We start from the raw sequence: 24,220 nt of genomic DNA on the forward strand, positions 1-24,220 counted from the left end.
AATGCTGATTTAGATCTTGAACATATCTCGTGCATCGAATCTACTGATTCCGGAATATTTCTGTAATCATATATCATATCAAACCGAAATCACAGAATCTTAATTCGAGATTCTATATTAGATTATCATATTCATATGCACTTTATGTTCTTGCTGATCTAATTTTATCACTTCTTATCATCAATTCTTCTGCTAATCTGTATTCGATTATCGTATCATAATCTCCCATGCAACATAAACAGATATTTCAATATGAACAAAATCATGTTCAGTTTTAGTTCATCGAAACAATAGTTCCATTCTTCAGTTCAATTCACAAAATCTCTTTTCTGATACAGAGGTAATCATATAATAAGCCTTCAGTTATCATATATCTATTGCACCTACAACATAAACAGGTTACCTGTAAGTCTCTCAGGTGCAATGTTATTCTGATCCTCTGTATACTTCTGCTATTTGTTCTTCATTCGAATCTTCTTAGAATCTATATTTCTTTGAACAGATTCTAACACATATACCTAAATCTTCTTTATACTGCTTGATCGTATATCTTCCTCCACAATTAGTGTAATAATTTCTAATATACTCTGCATTCAGAATCAGACTAATCCATCTCGATTCGCTAGAGTTAAAGATTTATTTTCATATCATGCACTTCATATCTGTTCTAGAATAAAAATTGTAGATAAAGTTGTGAGTATCTCACATACTCTTGCATGACTACAATTTCATTCTCTTAAATCATTATTCATCTTCAACAGGGTATATTTTTCTTTCTCATCCTTTCTATCTGTTGTGGCAAAGAACTATAAACAAAATTATGTTCTAGGCACTTACCAACAATCAACATACCTCTGCCTTTTCATCATTTCTTTATCACAATCCACCAGTTGATTGCTAGGTTTCGAAGTTGGTATTCAATCAATCTGATCCGATATTCATCTGAATCTTTCAGATATTTGAACAACTAGCCAAGTTCTTCAAGCCAACCGTTACCTACAACATCATCTATTCATTTGCTGATATTATGTTCTTTTCAATCAGAGATACTTCATTCAGCTGAGCAATACCATTCTGTTCTGTTTAGTCTGACCATACCATTCTGTTCAATCTAGGGTGCTTACATCACCCAAAGAACACTGTTCTATTCAATTATGGGTGCTTACATCACCCGATAAAAATCGTATAATCAAAACGGTAAAAAAAAAATTCCAAAAATTTACAAATCAGTAAATCAGGAAGTTGAATTTCGAATATAGATCATGCTCACATGCAATTTATCAAATCATCGTCTCATAAAATCGGGTAAGGCATAATCATGCTATACTATAAATGCATGTGACTCAATCTACCCCGCTCAGCTTCTATCTCAGTCCAAGAACTTACGCTCTGATACCACCTGTTGTGACGACCCGAGTTCTAATCTCTCATTAATCAAATCATTGTAATTAATAGACAAAGAATCAAAGTCTAAACAAAGTAAAATTTTTTTTTTTTTAAATGAGCACCTCGCTCGATCGATGAAAAGCTACCGATCGAGCGAGCCCTGCAGCTCAATCTCTCGGGTGTGTTCTAGTTTTGGCCTCGCTCGATCCGTGACATTTCACCGATCGAGCGAGCCAAATATGCTCAACTTTCTGTTTCCAAATCCAGAGCCTCGCTCGATCCGTGACATTGCACCGATCGAGCGAGCTCATTTCCAGGAAAATAACAGGAGAAACTTTTGCTGTCAAGAATGAGTTCCTTCATGCATTTACATCTAGCTTCAGTTCACACATGATCTAATCAATATCAACAACTAACATGCATTCCAACATGCTATACAATTGATGGAACTAGATCATAACAAGGCCTTACAATCATAATAATAAAGGCTCACAAACATGCAAGAAGCATTGCTACATCATGTTGTTTTAAGGATTTACAACATCATTTCCAATCCTATATACATCAGTAAGATAACAACTTGATAACCAACAAGTCTTGGCACAAGTAGCTATAACATACTCATGTTTTTGGACTCAGCTCTAACATTGACAGCTCACACAAACATCTAAACTCGGATCATCACGCTATTCTCTCATCCCTTGTTCTTCAATATCTCCTTTGCCCTGTTCCACTCCCGCCTATTGCCATGACACATACAACATAACAATAGCCGGATAACTCCGGTGAGAAATATATTTCCCAGTAAAAGCAACTAAACATGCATATAAACATATATCAAGCTCATGATATAAATAAAAACAATGCATGTTTTAAAACAAGGTTTATCTCTTATCTCGTCGGTTGGGATCCCGAGAAGAATATATCATAGCTAACCATCGACTCTCCCAATCAAGGTGGGGCTACTTATCTTACTTCTCTAGACTTTGAAGCCACTACATATGCATTTCAGAATGTGATTTAGGGAACTCGATACAAACCATCTCGAGTTATAATCCCATTCAAGTAGTAGTCCACTTTTACCTTCGTATTCTTCTGTTATGAATTCTTCAAATCTTAACTGCAACCTCAAAACATTCACATCAAGCTTCGTTCAATTCATTCATTTCAGAATCGAGTCAAAATCATCAACACAGCTTCAATCAAATTCATTTCAAACCTCAAGCGAACTTCCTCGGTTCACAATCCGACCTCTTGAGTTGATTGAGCTCGTAGCACGTCTGAAATGTAAAGATTACCATGTAACAAAATCAGTATACAATCCCAAGATCATTGGCTCAATCGTAGACTATCAGTATGGTTTCAAAACATAACCGAGCATCATAGAGATTGACAATCGGGAATCGTTACGATATTGAATTCATTTCTAATTTCAACTCCATTAATACAGATTTTCATATCCGTACATTATCATTCAACTCTTCATACCAACATCTATAATCATCAACATATCAAAGAACATCTCATCTCGATAATCAGCTATCAAACTAGTCTCAAAACACGAATCGACGGCGTAGCGATTAAAAATCGGCAACCGACAAAATATCGAAACCATTTTCAACTTCAATTATGGCTTCTAATCAACATATCAGCAACATAACATCATATTCGCAGCATATCAGAAGTATACATTCGAGATACATGCTTTAAAAAATCATTGGAATTCATACGACATCAAATAACCGATTCGACATCGATACGGAACTACATAAACCATTGAAAACCAATATTCATGCTCAACATCTGATCTATCAAATATAATGATTTAAAAATCTATCAAAAACCTCACAATACTTACATCAAATTGAATTTCTCGTCGCAAGGATTCCAGAACATCTTTCGGAATCAAAATCGGACGATCGGATCAATAGTTACGGGGTTTTGAAAATTGGAAAGAAAAAGGAATCGAAGGTCTCGGCTTTCTCAACTCTCAATTCTGAATTCATTTTAACATATGCACGTGTACATGCTGAGAAATCTGATTAAATCGGATAGATATTGAATAAATTGCAAGTTAGTCCCTCAAGTCTTCAGTAATTGCAATTCAGTCCTCGGCCTTCTTTTTAATTCAATTTCAATCCTAAATAATTTAAGAATATTAGAATTTAAATCAAAACTCTAAATATTCCCAAATTAAATATTCTCGGATTAAAATTAAATAAATTTGGATTAATCAAATAATCCCGGCCTTTTGCATTCGAGCCCTTCAACTTTGATATTTACAAATCAGTCCTTGATCGAGTTGTATTGTCAAAATTAATCTTCTTTAATTCTCGAAACATGGAATTTAATCTTAAATTCCATAAATATTCAAATCGAATATTTATTCTCTTAATTTAAGAATTCTCGGAATTTAATTCTCAAAATTCGTAAATTCTCAAATTAAATATTTTTGGCTCGGAAATTAAATTTATCATTTTCATAACTTCTCAAATCAATATTAGCCCATAATATGGAATTTAATTCTCAAATCTCATAATTAATAATTTAATATTTTTGGGCCTTACAAATATCTAGTGTCATTTTCTTATGAGGATATTTCCATAATCCTTTCTGATATTAGAATTGAAGTATTGGTTTAGCGATGTGAACTGATTATGTGATAGAAGAGATGATTTATTCTGTTGAATGATTTTGACTATGAAAGCCGATTCGATCCGGGATAAATTTAATGCAGCAACAAATGTGTTGAGCCAAAAGATCTGTTCGTATTTTATCTACTATCAGTAATTCTATTTTGATCGATGATTTCCGAAGTTTTAATTTAAAAGTCGAAGCCAATAGAAGGTCTATCAGAATCTTTGTTCCGAACAAAATCCGAATTGATTGAGAAAGACCTAGGAAGTATAGAATCTAATTCGATTTTTTTTGGAGTTCGATGAAGAAAGTCAGATCTGGGCACCGTTTGAGTTTCAATTCAGTGTTGATGCCTTATTCGAGAGTAATCATTATGGTTCTGCCACATATTTTTGATTGAGACAATGATTCTTGAGATTGGCACGTTGAAGTCTATACAGTATTCAGTCAGATGACCGAAAGATGCTGAGGATTTGAAGAATCGGATTCAGGAAGACAGATCAGGAATGACGTTCGAAGTATATGTTTCGATGTTCTTAACTTTCAGCAGTCGAAAGTAGATAGAATTACCCGACGTGCTATTGTACAATTTATTCTGATTTAGAATGGAATATGATTACGTTTCGACACATTTTGTTTCGAAGCTACCGATAAGTCTGAGTTTGAGATTCGAGTTGAGTATCGTTTGATCGAGTGATGAAAACTGCTATTGTATCCGCACAGAATTACTCCCAGACAGAATCAGATTATAGATACTCCGTTAGATATTTTGTCAGATTGTTTGGATATCCGAATTTGGTCATTTCAGACCGAGATCCTTGATAAATTGCTTATATTGGGCATAGATTTTGAAGAAGTTTTTGTTATTGAATGCATCCAAGTACATCTATTATCCTCAGAACGACTGATAATCAGAATAGATGATTCTGATTTTAGAGATTATGATGCGAGCCGTAGTGCTTGACTTAGCACTAGTTGGCAGAATCCTTGAATTTTGTGAAGAATTAGTACGACAATTAACTATTAAACGAATATTTTGATAGTATCATTCGACGAATTATTCTATAGGAAATGAAAATCTCACTTGAATTGGGATGATTTTCTGAGTCACCTGAGTTGGGACCAGATTTGATTCGAATTTTGAATGAGCAGACGAAGTTTATTCTGACAAGAATGAAGGTGACTTTTGTTAGTCAAATGAGAATAACGACAACTCAGAATAGATAGGCGAAGCATTTGGAATTCATATGCAGATATTTATATTTGGATCAGAGGAACCAGCTAATTCAGTGGAATTCTTCTTTCAGAACCTTGTCTAAAATGAGAAAATAGAGGAGTTGACTCCGAGATCGATTTATCCTTAAGAAATTATGAAGAGATATTTGTTATGTTCTTCGACTTACGAGATTGAATATTATGAGACGTCGAGTTGCTTTGACCGATTCTGATTTACGACCGAACTGTGAAGCCAATCCGAAACAAACCGATTCAGTTGTGACAGTGTGGTTGAGCCGATATGAATTTGAAGAAGAGATTTGGGATACAGAGTCCGATTGAAAGCATCAACTACCGGAATTAATTTTGCGATGAGAATTCTTTACAGTTTTGGAATTATCTTTTGAGATTGAATCGTGTTCGATTTCGAGGACGAAATCAATTCTTAGAGGGGGAGAATTGTAACGCCCCAAAATTAGCATAACCGAGATTTTAAGAAATAAATATTGATAATTGGAAATTAAGAAATTTGAGGACTTAATTGATACTTGATTAGGGTTTGAATTGCAATTATTGGAGAAGTTTGGGGACCAAAGTGCAAAATGGAATATATATATATAATGTTGGAGTTAGTGGGTTGACTAGTCAACACCCATTTATTTTCTTCCTCTTCCTCTCCCAACAAGAACCGAGAACCCCAACCTCCATAGCCGCCCATCTCCAAGCTTTCTCCATCGATTTTGTGCTCGATCCGACCGGTAGATTTTTATTTCGAAGGTGGTTTCGCGATCCCGGCAACAAGGGCTTCATTTTAACGTAAGTATTTCTTCGATCGGACATAATTTATTTTTCGGATGTTGTTGGAATCGAATGATTTTTGGATATGTTGTTCTTGGGCTAGCATAGATCGTGTATTCGAAGTCGGTTAGGAAAAAGAACGAAGTTTGGATTTATTATGAATTTTTGAAGGTTAATTCAAAAATGGGTGTTTTGAGATTGGTTGGGATTGATTTTAATTGGAGGAATGATTGTTTTTATGAGTTGTTTGGATGGATATATTGATTATTGTATTTCCGGATATTTGAATTTATAGCCGTTATGCCGCCGGTTTGAGTTTTGAATATCGTCTCATTTGAATTGATCGATTTGGGTTTTGTTTGAATAGAGAAGTTGATAACGGGCCTATATTAATCTTCATTTCAGATTTGGTTGAAGTTAGTTGGGCTTGAACAAGAATTGAAGGTTGATTCATTGGAAGTTGAAGAACGATTTGTATTGAATTTTATTTCGAATATTGATTGACTTGAATAGTTGAATGAATATTGATTGAGAAATTATTATTGGTGTTGAATTCCAGATTTGGAGCACCAATTGAATCGAAGAAAAGGTAAATGATGACATCGAGTTCAAAGGGATGAATACTCGAGTTTTTGATTAACTCTCGAGTCCCTAAAATCACATACATGCATGTTTAATTGTTTTGATTGACTGCGTACTTGAATTGAATGGTGTAAATGTATTCCGATTTCCATATGCATTCATATTGAGCCTCTTTTGATTCGAGAATTGAATGGCTAAGTTGCCAGTTTTTGATTAGACGATTTGGGGGCTATAATTGAGTGGCATTGGTCGAGTTATCCAATGGCTGTGATTTTAAAATAACTCATTATAGTGCTCCAAAGTCTAGAGGCACAAGATGTACTACATTCACCTCGAAAGGGAGGGTCGGTGAGTTGTGGTGATATCTTGGCCTCGGGATCCCAACCGACGATTCGAAAACGAAATTCCTTTGAGTATCCGATTTAAACAATCTTAAACCCCGATGACATGCATTGCATTTTAATGCATTTTGAATTGTATGGTTATTATATTCATGTTGTTGAATTACTACATGAATTGCATGTCTAGTTGATTTCATTTCATATTTGAGTTATTAGTTGATGCTGCCTGTTTGTCTCTTTTACTTGGAATATTATTCTCACCGGAGTTATCCGGCTGTTGTCTTGTTTTTATGTGTGCTTGATAACAGGTTATGAAGGTTCGAGTCACAGGAAGCATGACTAGATCGAGTTGGGAAATGATAGAGTGAGGGCTTGGTTTAGAATGTCTAAATTTGATTTCAATCTCGTTGTACTTGTATTTTGGTTTGTAGAACTTAGGTTGATGTATGTTCTACTAGATTGGTTTTTGTACAACCTTAGAACTATCATGTACTGAATTTATGCATGTTTTATGTTGATATTTATGATTTGAGGTGGAGTTGGATTGCATGTTCTGCTGTTGAAGTTTTATTTTTCTGGAAAATTTCAGGGCACGGACCCCGTGCTTAGGTCCGGGTAAGGGTCCGTATACCTTCGCATTTTTTTAGTGTTCCGGAATTGTTCATGTACGGACCCCGTGCCTAGATCCGTGTATGGGTCCGTGTGGGTTCGTTCCAAGACAGAAAATTGTTGATTTTGTTATGTTGGGCACGGACCTGGGCACGGAGGCTGCACGGAGTCCGTGCATTATTTATGCAGAAGTTGGTTTTGTGCAGTTTAATGCACGGACCCAGGCACATAAGGTGTCCGGGGTCCGTGCATGCCCTTTTAAAAAAAAATAAAATAATATATTTTTTTTTTTTTTGGCTTTAAGCCTTGGCTTGTTGTGGATGATTGATAGCTTCATTTTGATTAGATGATTAGAATCCGGGTCCTCACAGCACCGGATCCCATCAGAAATTCGAAGTTATGCGTGCTTGGGTAAGAGCAGTACTAGGATGGGTGACCCCCTGGGAAGTCCTCGTGTTGCACCCTTTTTTTATTAGTTTTTTTTTCTTACTCGTACATCTTGTTCTTCCGATTCCTCTCTGTCCTATTTCTGACTCTTTCAGTCCAATAAGCGGATAGAAAATATGCAATAGACTGAATCACACGACGTAAACGTGCGATCTGGGTGACGCGGGGCACTTTGGTGGGTCCCAGCATGCCCTACGGGAAAAATGCCCCCAAAGACCATCTCCGGATTTGAATTTGAGCTTCTCCGTCTCTTAGACCGAGATACGCGCTGTGGGTATCGAGAAGAGCTTCACGTGAGCAGGCTGAAGCTCCCGTAACTCTCAGCAGATCAAAAGTTATGTCCGTTTGAAACTGCAACTCCTGTTCCTCCGATCCGCAATTCGAGAGACAAAACAATAAAGAATTAATTTATTGTTGGGTGCGATCATACCAACACTAATGCACTGGATCCCATCAAAACTACGAATTTAAGCGTGCTTGGGCGAGAGCAGTTCTAGGATGGGTGACCCCCTGGGAAGACCTCGTGTTGCACCCCTTTTTCAAAAATTTTTTTTTCTTACTCGTACTTCTTGTTTTTTCGATTCCTCGCCGTCCTATTTCCGACTCTTTCAGCCTAATCCGTGGATAGAAAAGATGCAATTAGACTTAACCACACGACGTGAACGTGCGATTTGGGTGACGCGGGCCGCTTCGGTGGGTCCCAGCGCGCCCTACGGGAAAAACGCCTCAAAAGACCATCTCCGGGTTGTAATTTGAGCGTCTCCATCTCTTAGACCGAGATACTTGCTGTAGGTATCGAGAGACGCTTCGGGCGAGTAGGCTGAAGCTCCCGTAACTCTTAGCCGATCGAAAGTTATGTCCGTTTGAACTGTAGCTCCTGTTCCTCCGATCAGCAATTCGAGAGACAAAACAATAAAGAATTCATTCACTGTTAGGTGCGATCATACCATCACTAATGCACCGGATGCCATCAGAACTCCGAATTCAAGCGTGCTTGGGTTAGAGAAGTACTAGGATGGGTGACCCCCTGGGAAGTCCTCTTGTTGCACCCCTTTTTTCATTAATTTTTTTTTCTTACTCGTACTTCTTATTCTTTCGATTCCTCGCCGTCCTATTTCCGACTCTTTCAGTCCAATCCTTGGATAGAAAAGATGCAATAGACGGAATCATACGATGTGAACGTGCGATCTGGGTGACGCGGGCCACTTTGGTGGCTCCCAGCGCAACATACGGGAAAAATTCCCCGAAAGACCATCTCCGTTTTGCAATTTGAGCGTCTCCGTCTCTTTAACCGAGATACACACTATAGGTATCGAGTGGAGTTTTGCGTGAGCAGGCTGAAACTCTAGTAACTCTCAGCCGATCAAAAGTTAAGTCCGTTTGAAACTGCAGCTCCTGTTCCTCCGATCCACAATTCGAGAGACAAAAAAATAAAAAATTAATTCACTGTTGGGTGCGATCATACCAGCACTAATGCACCGGATCCCATCAAAACTCCGAAGTTATGCGTGCTTGGGCAAGAGCAGTACTAGGATGGGTGACCCCCTGGGAAGTCCTCGTGTTGCACCCCTTTTTTTATTAGTTTATTTTTTTCTTACTCGTACATCTTGTTCTTACGATTCCTCTCCGTCCTATTTTCGACTCTTTCAGTCCAATCCACGGATAGAAAAGAGGCAATAAACTGAATCACACGACGTGAACGTGCGATCTGGCGCGGGCCACTTCGGTGGGTTCCAGCGCGCCCTACGGAAAAAATGCCCCCAAATAACATATCCGGGTTTGAATTTGAGCTTCTCCATCTCTTAGACAGAGATACGCGCTGTAGGTATCGAGAAGAGCTTCGCATGAGCAGGCTGAAGCTCCCGTGACTCTCAAAAGATCGAAAGTTATGTTCGTTTGAAACTGCAGCTCCTGTTCCTTCGATCCGCAAATCGAGAGACAAAAAAATAAAGAATTCATTCACTCTTGGGTGCGATCATACCAGTACTAATGCACCGGATCCCATCAAAACTCCAAAGTTAAGCGTGCTTCGGCGAGAGCAGTACTAGAATGGATGACCCCCTGGGAAGTCCTCGTGTTGCACCCCTTTTTCATTAATTTCTTTTTTTCTTACTCGTACTTCTGGTTTTTCCAATTCCACGTCGTCCTATTTCCGACTCTTTCAGTCCAATCCGCGGATAGAAAAGATGCAATAGACTTAATCACACGACGTGAACGTGCGATTGGGGTGACGCGGGCCGTTTTCGTGGGTCCCAGCGCGCCCTACCAAAAAACGCCCCGAAAGTCCATCTCTGGGTTGTAATTTGAGCGTCTCCGTCTCTTAGACCGAGATACTTGCTGTAGGCATCGAGAGGAGCTTTGTGTGAGCAGGCTGAAGCTCCCGTAACTCTTAGCCGATCGAAAGTTATTTCCGTTTAATACTGCAGCTCCTGTTCCTCCGATCCGCAATTCGAGTGACAAAACAATAAAGAATTCATTCACTATTGGGTGCGATCATACCAGCACTAATGCACCGGATCCCATCAGAACTCCGAAGTGAAGCGTGCTTGGGCCGAGAGCAGTACTAGGATGGGTGACCCCCTGGGAAGTCCTCGTGTTGCACCCCTTTTTTCATTAATTTCTTTTTTTCTTACTCGTACTTCTTGTTCTTTCGATTCCTCGCCGTCCTATTTCCGACTCTTGCAGTCCTATCCACGGATAGAAAAGATGCAATAGACTGAATCATACGATGTGAACGTGCGATCTGGGTGACACGGGCCGCCTCAGTGGGTCCTAGCGCGACATACGGGAAAAATGCCCCGAACGACCATCTCCATTTGGAATTTGAGCATCTCCATCTCTTTAACCGAGATACTCACTATAGGTATCGAGTGGAGCTTCGCGTGAGCAGGCTGAAGATCTAGTAACTCTCAGCCGATCGAAAGTTATGTCCGTTTGAAACTGCAGCTCCTGTTCCTCCGATCCGCAATTCGAGAGACAAAAACATAAAGAATTCATTCATTGTTGGGTGCGATCATAGCAGCACTAATGCACCGGATCCCATCAGAACTCCGAAGTTATGCGTGCTTGGGTAAGAGCAGTACAAGGATGGGTGACCCCCTGGGAAGTCATCGTGTTGCACCATTTTTTTATTAGTTTCTTTTTTTCTTACTCGTACATCTTGTTCTTCCGATTCCTCTCCAACCTATTTCCGACTCTTTCAGTCCAATACGCGGATAGAAAATATGCAATAGACTAAATCACACGACGTGAACGTGCGATCTGGGTGACGCGGGCCACTTTGGTGGGTCCCAGCGCACCCTACGGTAAAAATGCCCCCAAAGACCATCTCCGGGTTTGAATTTGAGCTTCTCCGTCTCTTAGACTGAGATACGCACTGTGGGTATCGAGATGAGCTTCACGTGAGCAGGTTGAAGCTCCCGTAACTCTCAGCAGATCGAAAGTTATGTCCGTTTGAATTTGCAGCACCTGTTCCTCCGATCCGCAATTCGAGACACAAAACAATAAAGAATTCATTCATTGTTGGGTGCGATCATACCAACACTAATGCACCAGATTCCATCAGAACTCCGAATTTAAGCGTGCTTGGGAGAGAGCAGTACTACGATGGATGACCCCCTGGGAAGTCCTCGTGTTGCACCCCTTTTTCATTAATTTCTTTTTTTCTTACTCGTACTTCGGGTTTTTCCAATTCCTCGCCGTACTATTTCCGACTCTTTCAGTCCAATCCGCGGATAGAAAAGATGCAATAGACATAATCACACGACGTGAACGTGCGATCTGGGTGACGCGGGCCGCTTCCGTGGGTCCCAGCGCGCCCTACCAAAAAACGCCCCGAAAGTCCATCTCTGTGTTGTAATTTGAGCGTCTCCGTCTCTTAGACCGAGACACTTGCTGTAGGCATCGAGAGGAGCTTCGTGTGAGCGGGCTGAAGCTCCCGTAACTCTTAGCCGATCGAAAGTTATTTCCGTTTAATACTGCAGCTCCTGTTCCTCCGATCCGCAATTCGAGAGACAAAACAATAAAGAATTCATTCACTATTGGGTGCGATCATACCAGCACTAATGCACCGGATCCCATCAGAACTCCGAAGTGAAGCGTGCTTGGGCGAGAGCAGTACTAGGATGGGTGACCCCCTGGGAAGTCCTCGTGTTGCACCCCTTTTTTCATTAATTTCTTTTTTTCTTACTCGTACTTCTTGTTCTTTCGATTCCTCGCCGTCCTATTTCCGACTCTTGTAATCCTATCCTCGGATAGAAAAGATGCAATAAACTGAATCATACGATGTGAACGTGCGATCTGGGTGACACGGGCCGCCTCCGTGGGTCCCAGCGCGACATACGGGAAAAATTCCCCGAACGACCATCTCCATTTGGAATTTGAGCATCTCCATCTCTTTAACCGAGATACGCACTATAGGTATCGAGTGGAGCTTCGCGTGAGCAGGCTGAAGATCCAGTAACTCTCAGCCGATCGAAAGTTATGTCCGTTTGAAACTGCAGCTCCTGTTCCTCCGATCCGCAATTCGAGAGACAAAAAAAATAAAGAATTCATTCACTGTTGGGTGCGATCATAGCAGCACTAATGCACCGTATCCCATCAGAACTCCGAAGTTATGCGTGCTTGGGTAAGAGCAGTACTAGGATGGGTGACCCCCTGGGAAGTCCTCGTGTTGCACCCTTTTTTTATTAGTTTCTTTTTTTCTTACTCGTACATCTTGTTCTTCCGATTCCTCTCCGTCCTATTTCCGACTCTTTCAGTCCAATACGCGGATAGAAAATATGCAGTAGACTGAATCACACGACGTGAACGTGCGATCTGGGTGACGCGGGCCACTTTGGTGGGTCCCAGTGCGCCCTATGGTAAAAATGCCCCCAAATACCATCTCTGGGTTTGAATTTGAACTTCTCCGTCTCTTAGACTGAGATACGCGCTGTGGGTATCGAGAAGAGCTTCACGTGAGCAGGCTGAAGCTCCCGTAACTCTCACTAGATCGAAAGTTATGTCCGTTTGAATTTGCAGCACCTGTTCCTCCGATCCGCAATTCGAGACACAAAAAAATAAAGAATTCATTCATTGTTGGGTGCGATCATACCAACACTAATGCACCAGATTCCATCAGAACTCCGAATTTAAGCGTGCTTGGGAGAGAGCAGTACTAGGATGGGTGACCCCCTGAGATGTCCTCGTGTTGCACCCCTTTTTTCATTAATTTCTTTTTTTCTTACTCGTACTTCTTGTTCTTTCGATTCCTCGCCGTCCTATTTCCGAATCTTTCAGTCCAATCCGCGAATATAAAAGATGCAATAGACTGAATCATACGATGTGAACGTGCGATCTGGGTGACGCTGGCCGCTTCGGTGGGTCCCTGCGCGACATACGGGAAAAATGCCCCAAAAGACCATCTCCATTTTGAAATTTGAGCGTCTCCGTCTCTTTAACCAAGATACGCACTATAGGTATCGAGTGAAGCTTCGCGTGAGCAGGCTGAAGCTCCAGTAACTCTCAACCGATCGAAAGTTATGTCCGTTTGAAACTGCAGCTCTTGTTCCTTCGATCCGCAATTCGAGAGACAAAAAAAATAAAGAATTCATATACTGTTGGGTGCGATCATACCAGAACTAATGCACCGAATCCCATCAGAACTCCGAATTTATGCGTGCTTGGGCAAGAGCAGCACTAGGATCGGTGACCCCCCGGGAAGTCCTCGTGTTGCACCCCTTTTATTATTAGTTTCTTTTTTTCTTACTCGTACATCTTGTTCTTCCGATTCCTCTCCGTCTTATTTTTGAATTTTTCAATCCAATCCGCGGATAGAAAAGATGCAATATACTGAATCACATGACGTGAACGTGCGATCTGGGTGACGCGGGCCACTTCGGTGGGTCCCAGCACGCCCTACGGGAAAAATGCCCCCAAAGACAATCTCCAGGTTTGAATTTGAGCTTCTCCATCTCTTAGACCGAGATACGGGCTATAGGTATCAAGAAGAGCTTCGCGTGAGCAGGTTGAAGCTCCCGTAAATCTCAGCAGATCGAGAGTTATGTCCATTTGAAACTACAGCTCCTGTTCCTCCTATCCGCAATTCGAGAGACAAAACAATAAAGAATTTATTCACTGTTTGGTGCGATCATACCAGCACTAATGCACCGGATCCCTTCAGAACTCCAAAATTAAGCGTGCTTGGGCGAGAGCAGTACTAGGATGGGTGACCCCCTGGGAAGTCCTCGTGTTGCACCACTTTTTTCATTAATTACTTTTTTTCTTACTCGTACTTCTAGTTCTTTCGATTCCTCGCCGTCCTATTTCCGACTCTTGCAATCCTATCCACGGATAGAAAAGATGCAATATACTGAATCATACGATGTGAACGTGCGATATGGGTGATGCAGGCTGCTTCGGTGGGTCCCAGCGCGACATACGGGAAAAATACCCCAAAAGACCATCTCTGTTTTGGAATTTGAGCGTCTCCATCTCTTTAACCGAGATACGCACTATAGGTATCGAGTGGAGCTTCGCGTGAGCAGGCTGAATTTCCAGTAACTCTCAGCCGATCGAAAGTTATGTCCGTTTGAAACTGCAACTCCTGTTCCTCCGATCCGCAATTCGAGAGACAAAAAATAAAGAATTCATTCACTATTGTGTGCGATCATACCAGCACTAATGCACCGGATCCCATCATAACTCCGAAGTTATGCGTGTTTGGACAATAGCAGTACTAGGATGGGCGACCCCCTGGGAAGTCCTCGTGTTGCACCCCTTTTTTTATTAGTTTCTTTTTTTCTTAATCGTACATCTTATTCTTCCGATTCCTCTCCATCCTATTTCCGACTTTTCAGTCCAATCCGCGGATAGAAAAGATGCAATAGACTTAATCACACGATGTGAACGTGCAATCTGGGTGATGCGGGCCGCTTCGGTAGTTCCCAGCGTGCCCTACGGGAAAAATGCCCCGAAAGACCATCTCCGGGTTGTAATTTGAGCGTCTCCGTCTCTTAGACCGAGATACTTGTTGTAGGTATCAAAAGGAGCTTCATGTGAGCAGGCTGAAGCTCCCGTATCTCTTAGCCGATCGAAAGTTATGTCCGTTTGAAACTGCAGCTCCTGTTCCTCCGATCCGCAATTCGAGAGACAAAACAATAAAGAATTCATTCACTGTTGGTTGCGATCATACCAGCACTAATGTACCAGATCCCATTAGAACTCTGAAGTTAAGCGTGCTTGGGCGAGAGCAGTACTAGGATGTGTGACCCCCTGGGAAGTATTCGTGTTGCACCCCTTTTTCATTAATTTTTTTTTACTTTCTCGTACTTCATGTTTTTCCGATTCCTCGTCGTCCTATTTCCGACTCTTTCAGTCCAATCCGCGGATATAAAAGATGCAATAGACTTAATCACACGACGTGAGCGTGCGATCTGGGTGACGCGGGCCGCTTTGGTGGGTCCCAGCACGCCCTATGGGATAAACACCCCGAAAGACCATATCCGAGTTGTAATTTGAGCGTCTCCGTCTTCTAGACCGAGATACTTGCTGTAGGTATCGAGAGGAGCTTCGTGTGAGCAGGCTGAAGCTCCCGTATGTAGCGACCCTACCCGGATCCGCTACCTAATCAGAGTTAGGAGCATAATTAAACATGCATTAAATAAATCGCTGCGGAAAACTTAAATAAAAATAGACTGGAAGAATACAACCGGTTAAACCAATTCGATTTATACAACCAAATCGAATAAATAGCCTAAAGGCAAAACCTACAGCTAATCCTGCTGTCTTCACTGGTCACTGGCTACTCCAAGCTCCTGGTGCTCAATCCTGCACCTACACCTGCCCCGTCAAATGGGGGGTCCAGATACACAGAAAAGACTGGACGTAAGCTCTAAGCTCAATACAAAAGAACTGGGTAAAACATACAAATATGATGCATGCAAATTATAGGGAATCCATATCTGGGATAACTGTATACAACTGCTCAGTAAAGGCGCCTTGGACATGAGTGGTATAACCCGGGGATCAAACCCTATGTACACTGCTCATTCCTATAGGACGTGGACCGTGTCCCCAGATGCTAATCACCCATGACCCGTCAGTCACTGGTCACTAGACATCACCCGTCCAGACAGGGCTGAGCGGCCCTACATGGCTCATCTCACAAGATGGAGAGGCACAATATGATATGCACATGCTGCATAATAATATGACACAAAAATGCAACATATAAGCATGAAAAACCCGCTGGCTATCTCAGTCAGTACTTACGTACCTTACTACAGGCAGTCCTAGCAGTCCCACTCTAGGTTACAAGCCTATATCAGCTCTACGATGCAAATACCCATGCATCAATAATTAAGCTCTAAAAGCCTTAATTAAACTATTGTATACTCCTAAATAATTTAAGGAGTCCATAGCTATACCTGCGTCCGTTGTCAGCCCGCTGATGACAATTGCCTCAAAACTAGGCCACAGCTCCGCTACGACGCCTGGATCGCTATGCCACTTTTGGATTCCCAATACGATGCCTAGAACTCCCTAGATCTGAGTTAGAAGGCCTAGGAATTGAGAGAGGAAAAGGAGAGGTGCGAGTTGAAAATGAAATCTCGGCCCCCTATTTATAGACGAAGTTCGGAGCCTCCGAACCCGGTTCGGAACGTCCGAACACGATCGGAACCTCCGATCCCATCTTCGGAGCATCCGATTGCCCAATATTACGTCAGCCATGATGTCACTTTTCTGACGTCAGCAATGACACGTGCCCTGGTCCCGATCGGAACATCCGATCTCACCAACGGAGCTTCCGATCCACTTCGGAGCCTCCGATCCTAAGTTCGGATCCTCCGATCCAGTTTGGAGCCTCCTGACTTGGTTCGGAGCTTCCGAACCATCCGAACCCTCGAAACCTTCTTGGCTATTTTAAGTGTCCTGAATCCATTTCTGGACTCCGTTAACCCATTTGGAATTTCCTTAATCATGTTTTACTTAATCTTAAACATGATTACATGATTAATTACTCATTAATCATCAATTCTGGATACGGGTCACTACATTCTCCCCCCCTTAAAAGATTTCGTTCTCGAAATCTAGGGTAGAACCTCGAGAACATATTAAAGACCCTTGCTCGAGTGTCTGATCGAAATATCCTCCGACACACTCAGACTCCCGTCGAGTTATCTGCCATCTGCATAAATGCTAAACCAATTAGCATTCTCCTAGCTTTAAACCACTGCGTTACTTGATGGCAACCAATATTCCTTGACAATAACGTATCACAACACTGGTACGTCCTCTGTCGTAACCACGATCTCACTGATCACGAAGGATGCAAACATCCATTTGATCAAGATTATCGTCTCAAAGGAAATCTTATACTGACAAAGACCAAGTCATAACTTCACTGGCTTACGACATTCGTCGAATTACTTATCGAATCTAACCATCTAATGGTTTTAAAATTTCTCGGTGCTCAACACCTCTAGTTTGGAAACACTTTTCCCAACACTGTGCTGACACATTCTAACATGAATTTCGCTTAAGATAATCCAGTGGACTCAAGTCTATACTTCAAAGTAATTGTTCGCAATGTTCCCTAGACTGGTTACCCTCCCCACTCTCCCTGAAGCACAACCGGCTTCCCAAGGAATACTGTGAACTTAAACCATCATGTCTAGTACATTCTGCTGTCCACGTTTCTTAGTATAACCTCGACACTGTGCCCTGATGATAACTATCATCACTTGCAATTCATGACGCTACGTCATCTCCTAGCCATTGGCCTGCGAAGTCACGCATACATTGTAATAGAAGTCATTACGCCTCTGATGATCTACATCATCTCGATCATAGGTTATTCACCTCATGAATTTAATCGATAGACATCCTCTGGTTAGTTATACATACTCGCAATCACTGTACACACATCAGGACTAAGGCAAGCTCCCACCAATATGGTCGACTGGGACATTCCACAGTGCACAGACATATGGAAACGCTTCCTATTCCGTCTCGAAACTAGAAAGTCATTGCACCTAGTATAACTCAACTCAGAGTCTCTGATAATACCATCAGCTCATACCAACCTCCCAAGGTTGAACATACTGATCCTGGAACTAAATCCCAACGGATTCTCAATAGTCAAACCGCTCCCTTGCCGAACGCATTAGTCTCAGCACTAAACGATCTAATTCGTCAATTCCCTAGTCAATCCTGGAAAACACTTGTGCTCGAAGTAACTTGCCACACAATGTGTCTCTGATTGTCGTTTATTTCTACAACGCAATATTCTTTGACAAACAGTCTGCATAGATGTGACTCACTGACTCGAAAGAACAACTCGATCCGTCACGATCTTGCGAAATCTTCGACCCCATAGTCAAACCTCGTTGGCTACTAAGTCGATCCTTGATTATCTTAGTCACATATCACACATCACTCGCTGGAAGACTAGTGACACATCCTGCTAGATCTCGAGAATTAGATCCCAGCTATTGTCACACCACACGATTAGACAACTAACGTTCCTTGCTAATGTCCATTAGCATTTCTAACTACTCGTCGGATCCAAACACAACGGTATACATAGATGTCCTCACAGGAACACTTCATCGAAATTTCCGGTTGACACTCTTCACTATTGTTGTTTAATGGAAAACTCTCACATGAAACAACAACATGATCCTTTCCTGACCATACCAGTCAGTTGCAATCTTTCGGTATATTAGTCTCTGGCAACCCTAGAGATTCTAAATCATCCAAATTGTCGAATGCTCTGAGACTATACCAAGTACTCATCTCCTAAGAACTAAGCAATAAAATACTATCCCAAGTATTTCTCGATTGCTATATCCAAACCATCACTGATTGGATTACTCTATCGATCTCATCGAACTACTGATGCTTGCACACATCTGGTCAGACGACCACTGATCATTCAACCTACATGGCTCGGTCAATAACTATGACTCAGCTGCCGCAAAGAACCATTTCCAAATGGTGTCAAATCACAGTACATAAATAGTTTACTTGGCACAAGTCCTGCGCCTTTTTGAGCACTACTAACCGCTGCTTCGTATTCTGAACTTAATCATCCTAACTCTGATAGAGTTAGCCAATAACCACTAGTAGTCACTAGCACAGATCCCGTGCCACTTTAGCACTACTAATCGTTGTCTTGTTCACCCAAGGCAAACATCAAGATAAACTAAGCCCATTACATCCCATGGAAAATCCTATGCTCAACCTCGGAAAATATCAGACAATACTTAGCGCAACCACTGGACTCACTATCCTTACCTTGTTCATTCAGAATGAACACCACGGCTCGTCAAGTCCAAGAAGAATAACTAAATAATCCCAAAGATTTCCACAATCTTCGAACACTCTCCTGATCATTTCCCTTGTAAAGATTGTGCAACAATTCAAGACTAAGGTAGCTTACCTCAATAACCCACCTGGACAACCACCAAGGTTTCACGATCATAGGCCATGCTTCCCTCACATCTTAAATAGTCATATACAATCCTTAGCGTCTGATATAATCCAATACTGATGAAGCCAATCATCAAGGAGTAGTCCTCGTATTCGAGTCAAAGTCTCGTAACAACATCCCATCCAATATCTTGGATAATTCCTATCACAAGGAAATTCTAACCACAACTCTGATGACAACCCCTATTCATCGTTAGTAGAAATCCATCCACCTACTAGATCCACACGTCTAGCAGTAATTCAAAGGTTAATACCTATCTACTCAAGGTACACACTCGTCAAGGAAATCCCTCCAAGACTGGTTCCCATAGCAGAACATAATCAATATCTCTGGCACACCAGACGATATCGAACCATCGATGTCAAACCTAATATCTAATCCAAGGTCATACCTCGTCGTAACTGTCACCAAATCCCTAGACTGAGTAGCCTTCCCACCACAATCTCCTGAAGCACGAAGGCTCCCAGATAACCTCTGAAGTACAAGGACTCCCAGAGTAATACTCGCATAGGGTCGCGCCCCATCACGTCTAGTCCTGGTCATAGTCCACAACTCTTGGCATATACTGGACCTGGTATCCCGATGAAAACCCATCATCACAAGTCTCAACCCAACGAAGGTCAAACAGCCTACTGTTCCAAGAAACAACCTAGAACAAAGCCCAATGTTCTAAACCGAACAATACCCTTAATGCCTCCAGATGAGTCCACTCATCGCTGGCACTAACATAGTCCACTGACTAACTGGGTCGATCCTAGGAAAATGCCTAGACTAACCGCAAGTCAAACAGTCACAGTTGGCCCACTCAAATACCATGAGCTACAATAGTTGAACGCTAATCAACTAAACCCAATCCAAACTTCTGCACAATCATGCAATCATCCATGAATTGCTGGATTAAATAAAACATGTATCACTTATTTCAAGTTATGTACAATTCTATTTATTACAATCTCATGTAATACATACAGTATTCAAAATACAATGAAATGTACAATCGAACTTGAAATGATACAACCAAAGTATGATTATTCTTTACAACTGAAATACTGTTTACAACTACATCAATACAGTATTTAAATCATCGTACTAATCTTGTTTTTTGAGCATGAAGCTTCTAATCGACACACGCATCGATACAAGCATACTCCCGACCAAGTCTCTCTACATGTCCTCCTACGAAGAACTCCGGAGAAATGGCTCGTGATAGCTAACCAGCTATGCTCTGCGTCAGTGCATGTCAGTCGACCCCTTCTTCTCACGATCTACCATCAGCGTTCTTCTTGTATTCATATCATGCTTTTGAACATGAAGTTTCCCGTGTGCCTACCGATCGCATCGATACAAGCATACCGGCAAAACTATGTTCCGCACGAAAATCTCTCCAACTACGACTGGAGAATCTTCAGAGTAGTGTCATCATGGTAATGACTGTACAGATGCAAGCATCAAGTAAGTCCCCACCAATACTATACCACTGCCTCTGGCATCCGGTACTCGATCCAAAACTAGGATCCACCTGAGTAGAAATCTTGAAAACTCGGACACGATTCCTTGCTCCTATCCGCACTTGCTGGAATCCCATAAGCTAATTCTTTAGAAATCTTATCGATGATGATAGTCTCTGGGAAAAATAATTGCCGCATCATCACCTCTTCCAAGGTCTCATCAATCCTATAAGGATAACCCCAAAGTCTCATTACTATATCCCAAGTCTCTTGCATGCATATGCTCTGATACCAATAAATGTAGCGACCCTACCCGGATCCGCTACCTAATCAGAGTCAGGAGCATAATTAAACATGCATTAAATAAATCGCTGCGGAAAACTTAAATAAAAACAGACCGGCAGAATACAACCGGTTAAACCAATTCGATTTATACAACCAAATCGAATAAATAGCCTAAAGGCAAAACCTACAGCTAATCCTGCTGTCTTCACTGGTCACTGGCTACTCCAAGCTCCTGGTGCTCAATCCGGCACCTACACCTGCCCCGTCAAATAGGGGGTCCAGATACACAGAAAAGACTAGACGTGAGCTCTAAGCTTAATACGAAAGCACTGGGTAAAACATACAAATATGATGCATGCAAATGATAGGGTATCCATATCTGGGATAACTGTATACAACGTCTCAGTAAAGGCACCTAGGACATGAGTGGTACAACCCGGGGAGCAAACCCTGTGTACACTGCTCATTCCTATAGGACGTGGACCGTGTCCCCAGATGCTAATCACCCATGACCCGTCAGTCACTGATCACTATACATCACCCGTCCAGACAGGGATTTGCGGCCCTACATGGCTCATCTCACAAGATGGACAGAAACAATATGATATGCACATGCTGCATAATAATATGACACACAAATGCAACATATAAGCATGAAAAACTCGCTGGCTATCTCAGTCAGTACTTACGTACCTTACTACAGGCAGTCCTAGCAGTCCCACTCTAGGTTCCAAGCCTATATCAGCTCTACGATGCAAATACCCATGCATCAATAATTAAGCTCTAAAAGCCTTAATTAAACTATTGTATACTCCTAAATAATTTAAGGAGACCATAGCTATACCTGCGTCCGTTGTTAGCCCGCTGATGACAATTGCCTCAAAACTAGGCCACAGCTCCGCTACGACGCCTGGATCGCTATGCCACTTCTGGATTCCCAATAGGATGCCTAGAACTCCCTAGATCTGAGTTAGAAGGCCTAGGAATTGAGAGAGGAAAAGGAGAGGTGCGAGTTGAAAATGAAATCTCGGCCCCCTATTTATAGACAGAGTTCGGAGCCTCCGAACCCGGTTTGGAACGTCCGAACACGATCGGAACCTCCGATCCCATCTTCGGAGCGTCCGATCGCCCAATATTACACCAGCCATGACGTCACTTTGCTGATGTCAGTGTTGACACGTGCCCTGGTCCCGATCGGAACATCCGATCTCATCGACAGAGCTTCCGATCCACTTCGGAGCCTCCGATCCTGAGTTCGGATCCTCCGATCCAGTTCGGAGCCTCCTGACTTGGTTTGGAGCTTCCGAACCATCCGAACCCTTGGAACCTTCTTGGCTATTTTGAGTGTCCTGAATCCATTTCTGGACTCTGTTAACCCATTTGGAATTTCTTTAATCATGTTTTACTTAATCTTAAACATGATTACATGATTAATTACTCATTAATCATCCATTCTGGATACCGGTCACTACACCGTAACTCTTAGCCGATCGAAAGTTATGTCCGTTTGAAACTGCAGCTCCTGTTCCTACGATCCGAAATTCGAGAGACAAAACAATAAAGAATTCATTCACTGTTGGGTGCGATCATACCAGCACTAATGCACCGGATCCCATTAGAACTTCGAAGTTAAGCGGGCTTGGGCGAGAGCAGTACTAGGATGGGTGACCCCTTGGGAAGTCCTCGTGATGCACCCCTTTTTTCATTAATTTCTTTTTTTTTTACTCATACTTCTTGTTCTTTCAATTCCTCGCCGTCCTATTTCCGACTCTTTCAGTCCAATCCACGGATAGAAAAGATGCAATAGACTAAATCATTCGATGTGAACGTTCGATCTGGGTGACGCGGGCCGCTTCGGTGGGTCCCAGCGCGACATACGGGAAAAATTCCCCATAAGACCATCTCTGTTTTGGAATTTGAGCGTCTCCGTCTCTTTAACCGAGATACGCACTATAGGTATCAAGTGGAGCTTCGCGTGAGCAGGCTGAAGCTCCAGTAACTCTCAGTCGATTGAAAGTTATGTCCGTTTGAAAATGCAGCTCCTGTTCCTCCTATCTGCAATTCGAGAGATAAAAAAATAAAGAATTCATTCACTGTTGGGTGCGATCATTGAAAGAGTGGGTGCCCGGTGAGCCAACTTGTGGCTAAGAGCTTTTATGACTCTATGTATAAACAATATTTTGTTTAATATAATTTACACTTTTATAATGGCGTTTACTTTATCTTTTATCATATTATTATGTTGTGACATACTATAAGATGTTTAGATGAAGACCTTGAATATACTATAGTGTATGTAAGATATGGTAGCACATGGGGATGGCTATCATGAAACACATCTTATAGTCACTGTATATTCTAAATAGTTCCTAGTCGATTGAGCCGTCCGTTAATAAGGATAAGGATCGCTCGAGATTGAGACTAGCATTTGCGATGCCGAGTACCACGTTTCATTGGTATGGAACATAGAGATGTTCAAAGCATGCAAATGGATATTCATATGATAAATGATCGAACTACCCTATCCGGACTTTCCAAGTGGTTATCACTTATCGAGTGGATAAAGTCCGCGGTTTTGGTTGTACACCATTAGTCCTTACTACTTGAAACATCATTGAGACTCTATATGCTAGTACTGTACTTTGACTCGTTTACCGACTCTATTGGGGTCATCAGGTGTCGGGATTGGGTACAGTTACGACACATATAGGAGTCGATTCTTTGTTGTCAAGGATTCACCACATACTTGCGAGTGTGGATATCCTATGCAATCTGAGGAGATATTAGTGTGACGAATCTCTGGCCAGAGTACATGATGTGTTTTAGGTTACTTGGTTTCCTAGTAGCACATGCGATGTCACTATTTGATCTTCAAGATGCATTGCATAGTTATCGAATCTCGAACGACTCTCGATTTACCAATGGCTGTTGATTCGATCGGGATATATGGATAAAGGGACCGTATTGTACGCTAACCAAAATCTATTGGTTCTTGA

General features: G+C 41.8%; 9 non-coding genes and 6 pseudogenes across 9 annotated transcripts; all 15 read left to right on the forward strand.

Annotated features, from left to right (window-relative positions):
* The first annotated feature begins 8,431 nt into the window (after positions 1-8,431).
* On the forward strand, positions 8,432-8,550 carry LOC140869409 (5S ribosomal RNA; annotated as a pseudogene).
* A 398-nt stretch (positions 8,551-8,948) lies between these two features.
* LOC140869593 (5S ribosomal RNA) lies at positions 8,949-9,067 on the forward strand (annotated as a pseudogene).
* Positions 9,068-9,466: 399 nt separating this feature from the next.
* On the forward strand, positions 9,467-9,585 carry LOC140868029 (5S ribosomal RNA). The gene has a single exon (XR_012145466.1). It is a non-coding gene; the product is annotated as a 5S ribosomal RNA (ribosomal RNA).
* Positions 9,586-9,982: 397 nt separating this feature from the next.
* On the forward strand, positions 9,983-10,101 carry LOC140868891 (5S ribosomal RNA). Its single transcript, XR_012146290.1, has one exon. It is a non-coding gene; the product is annotated as a 5S ribosomal RNA (ribosomal RNA).
* A 399-nt stretch (positions 10,102-10,500) lies between these two features.
* On the forward strand, positions 10,501-10,620 carry LOC140869826 (5S ribosomal RNA). Its single transcript, XR_012146819.1, has one exon. It is a non-coding gene; the product is annotated as a 5S ribosomal RNA (ribosomal RNA).
* A 400-nt stretch (positions 10,621-11,020) lies between these two features.
* LOC140869529 (5S ribosomal RNA) lies at positions 11,021-11,139 on the forward strand (annotated as a pseudogene).
* Positions 11,140-11,539: 400 nt separating this feature from the next.
* On the forward strand, positions 11,540-11,658 carry LOC140869305 (5S ribosomal RNA). The gene has a single exon (XR_012146684.1). It is a non-coding gene; the product is annotated as a 5S ribosomal RNA (ribosomal RNA).
* Positions 11,659-12,057: 399 nt separating this feature from the next.
* LOC140868835 (5S ribosomal RNA) lies at positions 12,058-12,176 on the forward strand. Its single transcript, XR_012146236.1, has one exon. It is a non-coding gene; the product is annotated as a 5S ribosomal RNA (ribosomal RNA).
* A 401-nt stretch (positions 12,177-12,577) lies between these two features.
* On the forward strand, positions 12,578-12,696 carry LOC140869169 (5S ribosomal RNA). Its single transcript, XR_012146557.1, has one exon. It is a non-coding gene; the product is annotated as a 5S ribosomal RNA (ribosomal RNA).
* Positions 12,697-13,096: 400 nt separating this feature from the next.
* Positions 13,097-13,215, forward strand: LOC140869441 (5S ribosomal RNA; annotated as a pseudogene).
* Positions 13,216-13,617: 402 nt separating this feature from the next.
* Positions 13,618-13,736, forward strand: LOC140869731 (5S ribosomal RNA; annotated as a pseudogene).
* Positions 13,737-14,137: 401 nt separating this feature from the next.
* Positions 14,138-14,256, forward strand: LOC140870404 (5S ribosomal RNA). Its single transcript, XR_012147368.1, has one exon. It is a non-coding gene; the product is annotated as a 5S ribosomal RNA (ribosomal RNA).
* Positions 14,257-14,656: 400 nt separating this feature from the next.
* On the forward strand, positions 14,657-14,775 carry LOC140869535 (5S ribosomal RNA; annotated as a pseudogene).
* Positions 14,776-15,175: 400 nt separating this feature from the next.
* Positions 15,176-15,294, forward strand: LOC140868521 (5S ribosomal RNA). The gene has a single exon (XR_012145935.1). It is a non-coding gene; the product is annotated as a 5S ribosomal RNA (ribosomal RNA).
* A 7,508-nt stretch (positions 15,295-22,802) lies between these two features.
* Positions 22,803-22,921, forward strand: LOC140867957 (5S ribosomal RNA). Its single transcript, XR_012145395.1, has one exon. It is a non-coding gene; the product is annotated as a 5S ribosomal RNA (ribosomal RNA).
* The last annotated feature ends 1,299 nt before the right edge of the window (positions 22,922-24,220 follow it).

Source organism: Henckelia pumila, chromosome 4 (genome assembly GCF_033568475.1).
Source record: "Henckelia pumila isolate YLH828 chromosome 4, ASM3356847v2, whole genome shotgun sequence".
NCBI lineage: Eukaryota > Viridiplantae > Streptophyta > Magnoliopsida > Lamiales > Gesneriaceae > Henckelia > Henckelia pumila.